The sequence below is a fragment of the Eurytemora carolleeae genome, unplaced genomic scaffold (assembly GCF_000591075.1).
Source record: "Eurytemora carolleeae unplaced genomic scaffold, Eaff_2.0 scaffold1239, whole genome shotgun sequence".
In the NCBI taxonomy this organism is placed as follows: Eukaryota; Metazoa; Arthropoda; class Copepoda; order Calanoida; family Temoridae; genus Eurytemora; species Eurytemora carolleeae.
In genome coordinates, this window is record NW_019397145.1 from 63,061 (window position 1) to 77,700 (window position 14,640).

The window sequence follows — 14,640 nt, forward strand, 5'->3', positions numbered from 1 at the left end:
CAATAATGTTTTTATATATAAGGTGAACGCCTAAAACAGTTGTTTTGTCGGGTTCTGAAAGATTTAAGCCCACTGTGCAGTATGGTATGTACTCGGAACTTGGTCAACAGAAAGTGAAATTAAATCATTTAGCCGGGGGCACTAACACCATTTTGCCGGGGGGAGCCCTACACTGCTGCACAGTAAGTCATACGATACCTTACTGCAGTCCAGAGCGCTTCGCAACAATTTAATTCTTTTTTTCGTTTTTTTTTCTTCTTCTTCTTCTTCTTCTTCTTCTTCTTCTTCTTCTTCTTTTTCTTATTATTATTATTATTATTATTATTATTATTAGGGGGGGGGGGTTGTATTAGCTCCCATAGCCCCTTATAGTTGAAATAAAATCTTAAAAGTTTAAATAGAAAACCTTTTAGTAGGGATCGATATGTGAGTATATGTTGGCAAACAAGATTGATTAGTATTTAAACTAAAGAAAATATATAACTCTAGACAGGACAATATAGCAAAATACTCTAGATAGGACTAGAATGCAAAATACTCTAGATAGAACAAAATAGCAAAATACTCTAGACAGGACACTAGAGCAAAATACTCTAGACAGGACACTAGAGCAAAATACTCTAGACAGGACAATATAGCAAAATAGTCTAGACAGGACGCTAGAGCAAAATACTTTAGACAGGACAATAGAGCAAAATATCCTAGACAGGAAAATAGAGCAAAATAGTCTACAGGACACTAGAGAAAATTACTCTAGAGAGAACAATAGAGCAAATTACTCTAGACAGGAAACTGGAGCAAAACAAACTGCAGAGTTTACTGCGCTTCAAACAGTGGACCAAAACGTGGAGCTTTCACGCTAAAATCATTAGTAATGGTTTTGTCTTTAACCCTTTTTATCTAAAGATTCAAGCGGGACAAATCAACATAAAAACATTTTGCAGTTTAAAAATACCTTTCCAAGATAAAATGGTGGTACATGGTTACCCATAAAGGTTGATATGGTAATGACGACCTGAAAATTAAACTTGATCCTCGGCATTAAATATTATTACTAAATGTTTTAACAATAAAGAACACAATATAACAGATGCATTGAACCATTTATGAAGGCTAACATTAAATACAATTCCTTACAGTCGTCTCTGAAGTTCTTTCTTTGAGAGTAACCCTGCATGTAAGTATACTCTGTTTCTTTTATTGCTTTGTTTTAATTAATGTCCTGTCTTATTATTATAAAGATTTTATTCAAACATTAAGATATACATACAAATATAAATGATGTAAAATTTGTTTAGATATTTTGAATATATACAGGGTATCTAAAAAAACGGGGAATAATTGGATCTACGTTCGTACTTGTTTATAATCGTATTTTCAAGATTGAGACCATTTTTAAACCACTGAGACCATGTTTCGATTTAAAAAGCCCAATTTTAGGCTTTTAGAGATCATAAAATGACAATTTAAAGTTTCCAAAAAAAATAAGATAATCGCCGTTGCACAATTATGTAATCGGCAATGCTTGTTGGAAATTTTTAGGAGTCTTTAAAAATTGTCATTTTTAAATCTAAAAAATTGGGCTCATTGAATCGGCAATTGTACGTAGACTTTAAAAATGGTCTCCATCTTGCAAATCCGATTACAAACGAGTCTGTAGACCAATTATTCCCCGCTTTTTTTGAGACACATATTTGCAAAATTATGCACAAATAGGCGCCATTGATTACTCATTACATAACATACTTATCATTTCAGTTATTAAGAAATAATCAAATCTTTCAACTTATAAACTATTGACGTTCTTGTATTCATAAGTTCATGTACAATCTGAACTTTCCATGTATGCATCAACATGTTTAATTTGTCTTTTATCTAACATTTTATTAAGATCAGATAGATTTACAGAACAATCATTTGCAATGAAAAATAAATTTCTGTTTTTATTTAATTTTTATTTCAATTTTTGAGTAAAAACAAACATGATCAGTACTTGAGGAAATCTGTCTGTAGATTGCACTTCTTGGAGGAAGATGACAAATTAAACAAAACTTGTGTATAGGTATAGATAGCTGATCAACGGCAATTTAAGTAGGAAATAGGAAGACTACATTATAGCAATGTTTAAGGGTATTTAAGGTTCTTAAAAAGGAAATAGATTTACTTAAGGCACTAATTCAATTAATAATCTAGTAAAATGGGTCTGTTTACACTGCACAATTGCTGTATCTCATACTCATTTCAGAGTTCTCTGGTTATCACTGTAGTAAGCTACATATCAAAGTTCACTACACAAAAAACAAATCCGTCATACAAATGGTACATTTATAATCGTACTCGCTAGCATCCGATCCGATCACATCTCAGGAACCGCTTGACCGATTTGCCTCAATTTGTCGATTTGTACGATTCTGTAGAAGCATTGGAATTTTCTTAGCTTGGTGGAAACTCTAATCGAGTGGGTTGACTTTTATATTCCAGACAAAGCTGGGTTATACCAAGCCAGGAATAAAATGAAGTTCGCATTAACAGTTTTAGCTTCATCCCGTCATTTTCAACACTTACAAGGAGATTCAAGGAGAATTGAATAGAAAGAGGGGGATAAGGTTTCCGTACACTTTGCTGTGACGTTTTTGGACTGTTGAAGAACTAGTTTTTGCGTAACAACAATAACAAAGGCAGGCGATCTAATGTAAACAAACATGAGTTAGTATACGGTGAATCTTCATCTAACGCCAGAGATGCGCCAGATCTCTGTTTATCATTTGTGTTATTGTTAACAATCTTTATTATTGTTGTTACGCAAAAACTAGTTCTTCAGCAGTCCAAAAACGTCACAGCAAAGTGTACGGAAACCTTATCGCCCCCTCCTTCTATTCAATTCTCTTTGAGGAAATTAAACCTAAGATCTAAGCACTCTCTTATATTCTTTGAGAAAAAAAAGATTCGTCTTTTAGAAACCAATTCTTGAAAAATAAAATCTTAAGATGTCGGACCTTTTAATCAAAGGACTTTAGAACCTAATTTTATAAAAAGATTTCAGAGAATGATAAGCATAATTATCTTAGAAAAGAGCGAATTATTTAGTGTACCGTCTAGAGGCTGTACAACATCAAGTACAATAGGTAGCAACATGAGAAATGGACCAATTATGTTAATAGTTAATACACGACGTCCAAAGTGTCAAATATAACAAGGAAAACAAAATTTTCCATAATAGTTGACATGTTTTCCGAGATTTTAAAAGTGTTAAAAAAAGAAAATGAAGAACACATACAACTGCATTTATTTCACTGTTATATAAGCACTTAGTCTAAAATTATCACTATTATTAATAATTTTGTCGGACACAAAAACTAAGTTGACACTTGTGACGTCAGAATACAGTTGTGCTGAGAGTGAAATTCTACGTTGCCATCTATTGTACTAGAACCTATTTAGATTTTGATGTTTAAAATAATTAATAACAATTTCAAAACTGTATTATTGTAAGTTTTTTTTTAAACTTTGCCATATCTTTATCCTTAAAAAATAATACTATTTGATGAGGTCTCAGCCCTGACTTCTACTGAATGATGGTTGATTGTTTGCTTTGTTTTAAACAATCATTTAGAATTTGGTAATGGTGATGGACCAAACCTCTGTTGAGTAAAAAAAGTAGATGTTAGTTCCACATTTATTGAAAATATATTTCGGTCTGGGTTGACCCTCGTCAGTTCTTGAGATAGTTTCTGTCACAAAGATAAAAAACTTTCGTTTTTGCATCGTTTTTGAATAATTTTTGCATAATTTTTGCATAATTTTCATTTTTCAAATTTCTTCTATCAGGGTTAAAATGAGTGCAAAAAAACAAATGTTTAGAATAATTAATATAGAACAAAGGAATTGAGTCTTTGCCACCAACTAAAAAATTGTAATCCCCATAACTTCGAAATGTTTTGTAGTAGACATTTGATATTTCAAACTTAGATTATTTAATCTAATATAATTCATAGTTCGAAATATCTAAGGTCTCCTACATTGGGTTACAAAGATATTGTGATTAGAAAATTATTGTTTGTGGCAAAGACTCAATTCCTTTGCTCTTTCTAACATTTTATGAAATTTTGACCCTGAAAGACAATATCGACAAAAAACAAAACCAACTGAAGGCACATGTTCATATCCTATAATTAACTAGTACACAAATGAAATTGTTTTTAAACAAAGATTGAACTAGTTTATTAAGGAAGTTACATGCATTAACGTATTATGTTATAAACATAAATTAAACGTTATAACAATTACATAATTATAGAAAAAGCAGATTGTAATATTGATTTAACACGTTTTCATGTAAGATAAGATTTAAGGACATGCTCACAAAAAAAGTTTTAACTGAACCACATTAGCAATATTGGTAACATTATTAATATTAAATAAAATTAAGTATAGATAAAACTTACAATATCAAACTATTTTTTAAAGAAACTGAGTTTTTGCCTCAAACTAAAATTTTCTAATCATTATCTTTGCAACTTTGATATTTCAAACTATTAATTCTGTTTGATCAAAATATCACAAGTTTACATATTCATGTTGCAAAGATATGGATATTAGATAATTTGAGTTTTTGGCAATTATTTATAATTGATAATGTGATCAGGCAATTATTGATAATTGATAATGTGATCAGGCAATTATTATCCGTGAACAGCTTCTTTTTGTTTCCGTGTTTAAGTGACTCCCATGCTGGTTAAAAGCTTGGTAGAGATCAAAATTGAAGTCGTCTTCGTTGTATTAATATAAAACATATCATATAAGATTATCTCTAAGTTTTAGAGCCAAAATAAACACATAATACTCAAAAAACCTATCCTTTTTTTCCAAGAAAATTTTTATATAAGTCTTATTCAAATTTACAAAATGATTCAATCTTCTTAAATTTTCTGATTGGTCCCGAAAATCGTAATTTAGACCCATTGACTATCTAATATGATATGGGACACCCTGTAGTTAATTTTAGTCATACTATACGTAAAGTTATTTTAAGAAATAAAAGCTTTTTGTCAACGTACACATTGATAAAAACCGGGTTTTATTCGTGAACATTGATAAGACCGGTTTTATTTATATCTTTTAAAGGATCCGACCAGAGCTGCAGCATTCTTAACCTCCACCTCCTGTATACGCCATAATTAAAAAAATACGTTTTTCTTCTTTAAAATTTGTTCAATTCTGTTTTTATATAGAAATAAAATGAAAAACGAATTTTTAACTTTTAAAAGTTAAGATACATTTACCGCACTGGAAAGTAAGATTGGGGAACAATTTGTAATAAATACATTTTTTTGTTGAAAAAATAAAATTTTTCTAAAAACAAAAACCTTTTTGGAATGTGGAGCTTCTTAAAGTCAGAGGAAAAAACATCTATATCCAAATATCGATTTGTGTGGTTTTGTTTTCCTGTATAGAAATAAGCATAATTTCTCGTATGGTATTTAAAACTAAAAATTAAAGCAAATTTCGCAAACATTCTCTTTTATTCCAGGTAAAAATAACGGAATTGACGTTTTCTTTGAAGTTAAAATTTATCTGAGAAGATTCTCGTAACTGTAGAATATTAAAGGTTCAAAACAGAATTTAAGATTATTCCGTTTTTTAAAGAAAGGAACAACAATCATTATTCATCATGTAAACATCTGAAGAATCTTAGAAAGATTATGGTGCAAAACAAAAAGAATGAATTGACGCCACAGTCCCAATTCTAAAAAGTTGTTCTATTTATGGGAAATTTTAAGCTGTATAGTCGTGTAGTGCGATCAACCAAACATAAAATAGGTCGAATACAGTGATACAGGCAAAGATTTTTGTCTAGATAATTTTTATATACAAAAAAACAGGAAAATTGATTTCAAATTTGAGGTGTTGTCAACTTGTCATCAGCAACTAGGTTTTTTAGAGACATCCTAGCTAGACAAATATTTTTGATACCTTTTACGTTAAAGCCGTTCAAGAACTTTTTTTAATTTATGGAAAACACTATAAATAATGAACAAAAAAGCCAGTAATTTGTACACTTATTTGAACGTTCGTTAATAGACAAAACATAATGTTACGTTAATACATGTACATGCATTATGTAACGTTCTGATTTGTATATATATGAATGTAACTTTCTGAATTGTATATATATTAACCTAACGTTCTGAATTGTGTATATATTACTGTAACATTCTGAATTGTACTTGTATTAACGTAACATTCTTATTTGTATATATATTAACATAGCATTCTGATTTGAACAATTCAGAACGTTACAAATTATAATGTTACATTAATATATATAAAATTCAGAACGTTATGTTAGTACATGTACAATTTAGAACGTTATGTCTTAAATACAAATAGAACGTTACGTTAATGAATATACAAATCTGAACGTTGCATTAATATATAATAAATGAAGTGTCGAATGTGCCCGTGGAAAAGAATTAAATTTTTTGGCCTATAACACTCCCCGACCACCCATATATATATATTTATAGAGATTTTTAGAACCACCTAAACAGGAAAATATTAGGAAAAGTTGTTTTTGATTAAATCAGAATTAATTGAAGAAAAAAATCTAATTATACAAATTAACGTCGTTATAATGTTCTTTCATGTAATCACAATCATTAAATATTAACTGTCAGAATTAGAAAAATATGTTTTTTTTTTCTGTTTGTATAAGCTTGATGTTTTTCTTCACTTGTTAATTACATTTGGGATGTTGCAGTGACTTTCCTGGTTATGAGATCACTGCAAGTGCAAAGGTGTAAAATTTAGGATTTGGGTTTCCGGCGAATAGGAAAAATCGTTTAGCGAAAATTACGCTTTTTTCGCGAATTTTTGCATTTTGCATTTCGCATTTCGCATTTTTGCATTTTGGCTTCATTTATTTTCGCGAAAAAATGCAAAATTTCGTGAAATAGTTTGCGAAATGCGACTAAAAATTTTCGCGAGAGGTTTTGTTCGCTGGAAACCCTAATTAGGGTTCGTAATCAAAATTATATACAGTATATCCCATATTTAAGAAGACAACAAAAGAATTTTTATAATTAAAATGTTGCCTTGAAAATTGTTCAGGGATTTTTATCGCTAATTCAACCTGATACAAATCTCTGCTCACAGCTTTAAAGAGACATGTGTATTGTGTGGATATATGGATACATAGATAAATTATTACTAAATGGAAATAGATTTATAAATATAGTCCTACTAAATGGATATATCTATTTAACAAAGCTTTTCGCTCATATATATATATATTCCGTGAACAGCTTCTTTTTGTTTCCGTGTTTAAGTGACTCCCATGCTGGTTAAAAGCTTGGTAGAGATCAAAATTGAAGTCGTCTTCGTTGTATAAATAACAATAAAAATAATAATAATAATAATAATAATAATAATATAATGATAATTATAATTATAAAAATGATAAAAGCTAAAATGCTACTGATGACAATACTAAGTATGCTTATAACATATATAAGCATAAATTAATTAAAATAATAGATAGGATATTAATGTCGTCATTTCAAAAATTTTGTTCACAATAACCCTGAGGCAGAAGCCCAAAGGAGTTACGCGTAGAACAAATTCTCTCTCTGTCTTGTACGAAATATTTATAAATCTTTAAAAAGACGACATCTAGCGTCCTATCTGTTATTTTACTTAATCTATGTTTATAAGTATATTCTGACCCCAAACTGTTGTGCGGCTAGGACACTTTGTTGTAAAACTGTGGGAACGCCAGAAACAATCTGAAATAATATTATGCATAAATTACATAATAAACTATTCATCACTTACCTACGCGACGGGCAGCCGTAGTACATTTGAATTTCCGAGCCTGGTCAACCTTTACGGTCCCAGTTTGTACTGTATCGCCCGAGCATTCATTAATAAAGCAGACACTCAATAGCCGGTGATACAAGGTTGACGCGGTCAGACTTGAGGTTGAATTTACTTTTACTAAATGGTCAGACTCAGAGGTGCGGTGCGGGTATATCATGTATCAGAGTATTTAATTGATAACAAATCTTTAGATAAGTTGGCTCAAAGCCGTGACCATAGATTTATAATATCAGATAACGCTAGATGTGCTCTACTTTTAGAATCTGCAAAATAATTTGCAAATTTGCAAAAATAGAATTTTTTTATCACAAAATCCAGTTATATAGTAAAAATGTTTGCAAAAAAATGTGTCCAAAAAATGAAAAATTATACATTTTTGAAAAGCCCTTGACCATGCCATTTCAAATATGCAAAAATATTTGCAAAATTTTAAATAACCTGATTTTTAATCAAGAAAATTAAAAATGTGCAAATTTCCTTTGACAGGTTGTTTGCAAAAAAGTTGTAATTTTTTTCGCAAAACTTGTGCAATTCGTTTCCTTATTTCAAAGGCTTTCCAAAAAGCTAAATTTTATCAAAATCTGACATGTGTAAGTGGGTCAAAACAAAGATTTAGTTTGTTACAGGAAAAAGCAGTCATTCAGGCAGTGTGCCTGAAGACTCAGGCAGTTTAGTTTTAAAGCCCGGTTTTAGGCCTAATGGGAGGGCTTTGGGTATATAGGAAAAGTCAGAAAATTTCAACAGCCTTAGACCAATACTTTTTGAGTTATGTAAAAAAACTACAGGGGGGGATCAAATTGCCCCCCCCCCCAGCAGGAATAGGGTTAAACACTTCTCAATTCTGAAAATCGACGTTACCTTCCACATTTTTAATAAGATTGAGAATTCAAATTCAGATTAAGTTTTAAATCGGACATTGTCATCTTTTCATGGAAAGTCATTTGAAATTACGCTAACACACCATAGTCTCAGTAGCAGTAAATATTTCCATTTACTGATAGCGCAGATTGAAGGATTCATATCTCTTATTGGAAAATGAGATAGATAGAAAGATAGATGTTACCGCTAAACTATTTCTATTGGTTCAGAATAGACAACAAACACATGACTGAACCCTGATTGGATCAGGCGCTAATGGACTCGGCATACAGGAGTTAACAGTCCCTTTAAGAGATGATGTTAACACAAATCTACCTTGATTGGGGGAATGGTTGGTACTGCGCCTCCACAAGTTCCAGACGACTAAAACAAGACAAAATACATTAATGATATTTTATAGCTTACACGCTGAAGTGACAGGCGTAGGCCGTGGAATTTTAAAAGAACTTGAAAACAGTAATTCGAATTAAAAAAAAATTAAATTTTAAAAACATAATTGATTTTTGAAAAAAGAAAATTCATAGAAATAAAATAAATAAATATAAAAAAGCAAAATTCATATAAATAAATATCAGCGAAGAGTTTTATTATTATCATAAAGAGACATTTCGGACATTCTGATAACACAGTTCATAATTCCGAACAAAATTATCGTCATTACGAAATGATTTCGGAGATTCTTTATCTCGAATAAATAAAATTTTTCTAACAGTGAAGGTTTGTATGACAATTAGGACAGTAAAACTAAATTTAAAAAACAAATACAGATAGAAATCCTTAATCATTTCAATAATTATCGTCTTCGCAAATTAACATTTAAGAAATACATCTAAAGATTTTGAAATTTGTAGCAGATTTGATTTATTCTGAAAATATGCCCTGAGCTCAAAACTTTTGTAATCTTAATCCTGGGATCAAGTATCTTGTGAAGTCCTACGCGCGGAATACGGATTAAACAAAGTAATCGCGTTTTTTTTACAAACTCAAATTTTCTAATCCTTATATCTTACCAACCTCCTACTGGTGTAAAGCTTTGATATTTAAGATTTAGATTATTTGATCTGACAGAATTCATACGTTGAAACGTTAAACCTCTGCCACATTGGGTTGCAAAGATATAGGGATTAACATTTTTTAGTTGGTGGCAAAACAGTTTCCACAATCAAATTTTTAACAGAAAGGGGACTATATTCATTCATGGCGCACTGTCCCGTTTTGCCTAATATTTAGTGTGTGTTTGTACAGTACGGTTAGCTCTGTACAGTGTACATGGCGTACCGTCCCGTTTTGCCTTATATTTAGTCTGTATTTGTACAGTACGGTTAGCTCTGTACAGTGTACATGGCGTACCGTCCCGTTTTGCTTTATATTTAGTCTGTATTTGTACTGTACGGTTAGCTCTGTACAGTGTACATGCTTATATTTAGTCTGTGTTTGTACTGTACGGTTAGCTCTGTACAGTGTACATGCTTATATTTAGTCTGTGTTTGTACTGTACAGATAGCTCTGTACATGCTTAAAATTTAGCCCAGTGTACTGGAGATTAGTCTACAGTGGAGTGAATATCAAGATCAAGTTTGTTAAAGATTAGTAATATTTAAAAAACAAAAGAATTTTAATGTTGGTGATCAAACTTGTATTATGCAATTTCCAGGATCAAACATTTGTGGTATGAAGGATTGAGTTCCTCTTGGATATACCAAGGATAACTAAAATTTAAAGATCAAGCTCGGTGGCCGAATTTAAAAAAATTTAAGCGGCGGTTTAAATTTAAGCCGCGGCTTAAATATGGTTGGTTCCACTTAAAATTGTATCAAATATTTCAAGATTTAGGCCTGCGCTTAATTTAAACCGGGTTTTGGCAGATTTAAACCGCGGCTCGATTTCTTTAAATTCCATCTCAGTATTATCACACTTAAAAGTTGTCTCAAGAATAACAAGATTAAAAGTTGTAGATCAGCGCTTTCTTATACAAAAGTTTCTATCTCTAAAAAATATTAAAGAAGAACTTGATACGCGTCTAATGACAGAACTAGGTTCATAATCATTGTATTGGCAAACTGACAATATTTGAAAATCTTGGCTCCTATTCCCTCTGCAGTGTAAAGAAAAGTCTCTTCTAAGATTTGAGCAAAACATTAATCTTCTGCTTCCAATTTATTTACTTAGACAGGGAGATCCTTTTAAAATGAAATTTATCTAAAGAGTAGTAGCTACGAAAAAAAGATGGGACTTATGGGAGAAAGAACTTTATTTTTTTCTGCATTGTTCGTTATTAATTCTTCCAAAAACTAGATCGTAAAAAAATTCGTGTTTTGAAACTTGAGGATTTTTTTCTTCAATTTCTCATTAAACTTCCAATTAATTTACTAAGATAGGAAGAATCAAATATTAAGCTTTTTATGATTTTTTATTATAAAATTCATAGAAATTTTTAAAAAGTGTCTTTTTTCCTTGTAGTTGTAGATTATAAAGACTATTGAAAGACTCAAGTCAAAATGTCTAATGAACATGAAACGCATAAATTGTGAAATTGTGATCTATTTCCAACGGTACCCTTGAAAGCTTTGCCTGATCACTTATGAATTAGTTATCTATATTTTTATCTTAAAACTATTAATTTTCATTTGTGAGTCCTTTGCCAAAGTGACTTGTGCATTTCTCACGCTCCACCGGTGTACATTTGGGCCAACCTTTACAGTCCTAGTTTGGACTGTACCGCCAATTTACAATTACTAAAGCAGCAGAGGAGTGTGTTCTTTTCTTACTCCTAGTTAAAATCACGGAGAAATTATCAGATGCTTTTCTAATAAGAAAACATGACGCTATCTTACACATTTTTCATTAGATTAAGGTTTCTAGAATATTGACTATACTGCAGATGTAAAGCGGGCAATGGTATCTTTGCCTAGTGGTTCACTTAAAATAACGCTGACAGTCCCTTTAAATCATTTGTGCAAATCCTTGAAATCCTAAAAAGTAAATGTTTACAATATTCGACCTGACAATCAGTTCCCATATCCTCCTCTCCTCCCATATCATCCATCTTGCCAGAATTATGTTTTGTTCAGAGGAAAATAAAATTTTTGTTTGATATTTTTTTCAAGAAAAACTCGAATTTTTCTCTACTCGTCATACGAGAAGATTTCTCTCAGCCTAGCTCAGGTTCCATTTCATCTGAAAATAAAAATAATGAATTTCAAAACTTAGATTTGAATTTGAAAACAAATTAAACTACACTGCTTTAAGTTTCTAATTCATTTAACTTTTTGAGATTAGATCAACACCAAACCAAACCAAATCAAACAAAACTATCCAATTCAAACCAAACCAACCAAATCAAACCAAACCAAATCAAACAAAACTACCCAATTCAAACCAAACCAAATAAAACCAAACTAATCAAATTAAAACAAACTAACCAAATTAAACCAAACTAACCAAATTAAACCAAACTAACCAAATCAAACCAAACTAACCAAATTAAACCAAACTAACCAAATCAAACCAAACTAACCAAATTAAACCAAACAAACCAAATTAAACCAAACTAAACCAAACTAACCAAATTAAACCAAACTAACCAAATTAAACCAAACTAACCAAATTAAACCAAACTAAACAAATCAAACCAAACTAACCAAATCAAACCGAACTAACCAAATCAAACAAAACTATCCAATTCAAACCAAACCAACCAAATCAAACCAAACTAACTCAAACAAAACTACCCAATTCAAACCAAACCAAATAAAACCAAACTAATCAAATTAAAACAAACTAACCAAATTAAACCAAACTAACCAAATTAAACCAAACTAACCAAATCAAACCAAACTAACCAAATTAAACCAAACTAACCAAATCAAACCAAACTAACCAAATTAAACCAAACTAACCAAATCAAACCGAACTAACCAAATCAAACCGAACTAACCAAATCAAACCAAACTAACCAAATCAAAACGAACTAACCAAATCAAACCAAACTAACCAAATCAAACCAAACTAACCGAAATCAAATCAAAACTAACCAAACAATCATTTTAACCTAATCAAACCAAGCTAAAAAATAAAAACATTAAACCACCACACCAAACAAATGCTTTAAACCTTTTAATTGCTTTTTCTTAAATGTATAAAAGCAAATTTGAGTATATTCTAGATATTTCTATATTTGAGTATTTATATTCTTGATAAATATATTTCTATATTTGATAAATTCAATATAATATTCAATTTCCTTCTTGTAAGATTGTCAAAAGAATTTAGTTCAACGTAAATAATTTTCATATTTTTCAAATTTGTACTTCAGCATTCGGAAAAGTAGTTTGCAAAATGTTAAATTATTTTTGAATAATTAAGCTGAATGAGATTTTGACAGCTAATTAAAATAATGGACCACGCTGATATATTGTTCAAATTAGCAAACCTTCATTGTTTGTACATTTTGACTTTCTAAAATAATATTTTTTTTTGATTTTAAGGTGAAAAGAAATGAAAAAAAAATTAAAGTTATTATTTTGCTGAGTACTGTCTGTACTCTGTATAGACTGTAATATTTATAAAAAAGAATTCTGAATAGAGATTTAGAGAATTGACGCAATGAAGCAACCTATAAATAGATTCAAAATATGTAGAAAACGTCAGGAGCGAGGCCGGGAAAGGCACACCACACCATTTTTCGTCCGCACCACAAATGACGCCACAACATACCATTATTTCGACTAACCACACCTTTTTTCGTCGGGCATTGTTTACATTATTTTTTAAGTACTTTAAATTATTATGTTCGAATTTTGAGCCATGTCATGTTATGGCATACACCAATAAATTTGAGAACATAGAAGCAACGTCCGGACAAAAAAGGAGTGGTCGGATTCCGGAGATATAATGGTGAGTTGAGTCGTCATTTGTGGTGCGGCCGAAAAAAACTGGTTTGATGTGCCTTCCCTCGCCAACTTGAGTAGAAGATTTATCATTCAATCCCTAGATCCCAAATTAGAATTAATGGAACACTAGCCATAAAATCTAATTTTATAATGCCTAATCTTTGCAAGTTGATGCTAAATTTAAGGATTGAAATATGAATGTCAGATTGCAAAGATATGAAAATGATAAACTACAGTTTTTGGCAAGTGTTCATAACCTCTCTGGATATTTTCTACAGGGCGCGGATATTTAGCCAACTTTTATTCCTTTCAAACTTCGACATTTGAAGATTTAAAGTTTAAAAACAGAAATAAAAAGCATTAATTTCGATGCATACTTGATGTATCTGTAGAATAGGAAGACGACTTATAAACACAAGTTACTGGACCCACAAGACGACTGTATGCGCAGTTTGTTCAGACCAGGGAATGGGAATAAAGGGAAAGGAAATGGCGCTGGTCTGGCATGAGAAAGCCAGTCGCACTGCTTTGCAGACCAGTACAGTAACCTTACACACACTCTTTTGGTACAGACACACAACATGATTACAGTCAATGAAATTGCAAAACAATGTCGTCAGTTAAATTAAACTTGAATAGCGAAAAGTTTATTGTAAACTTTAATCAAATTATATTCTTTGCATGAAAATTTGGCTTAATAGTGTTGACTTGAATATGTAAATAATATTTTACATATTAAGCTTATTTTTAAGTAAACAAATAACAATAAACAAATGCACTCTCCTAGACTGTACAAATACCGAGATTCTTACGTACTGTATAAACCTAAAGTAGACACCTTTGGTACGGTAACCTTACACAAACTCTTTTGGTACAGACACACACACATGACGTTTCCGCCCCCTGGTTTAGACCTTTTCCTTCCGTTTATGCACTCCTGTATGCCGAGTCCATTAGCGCCTGATCCAATCAGGGTTCAGTCATGTGTTTG

General features: G+C 31.0%; 1 long non-coding RNA gene across 1 annotated transcript; it reads right to left on the reverse strand.

Moving 5' to 3' along the window:
• Positions 1 to 7,722: 7,722 nt before the first annotated feature.
• LOC111712322 (uncharacterized) lies at positions 7,723 to 11,930 on the reverse strand. The gene is made up of 3 exons (XR_002767424.1): positions 11,759 to 11,930; positions 9,073 to 9,120; positions 7,723 to 7,784 (listed from the first exon to the last, which is right to left on the reverse strand). It is a non-coding gene; the product is annotated as an uncharacterized LOC111712322 (long non-coding RNA).
• Between the last annotated feature and the right edge of the window lie 2,710 nt (positions 11,931 to 14,640).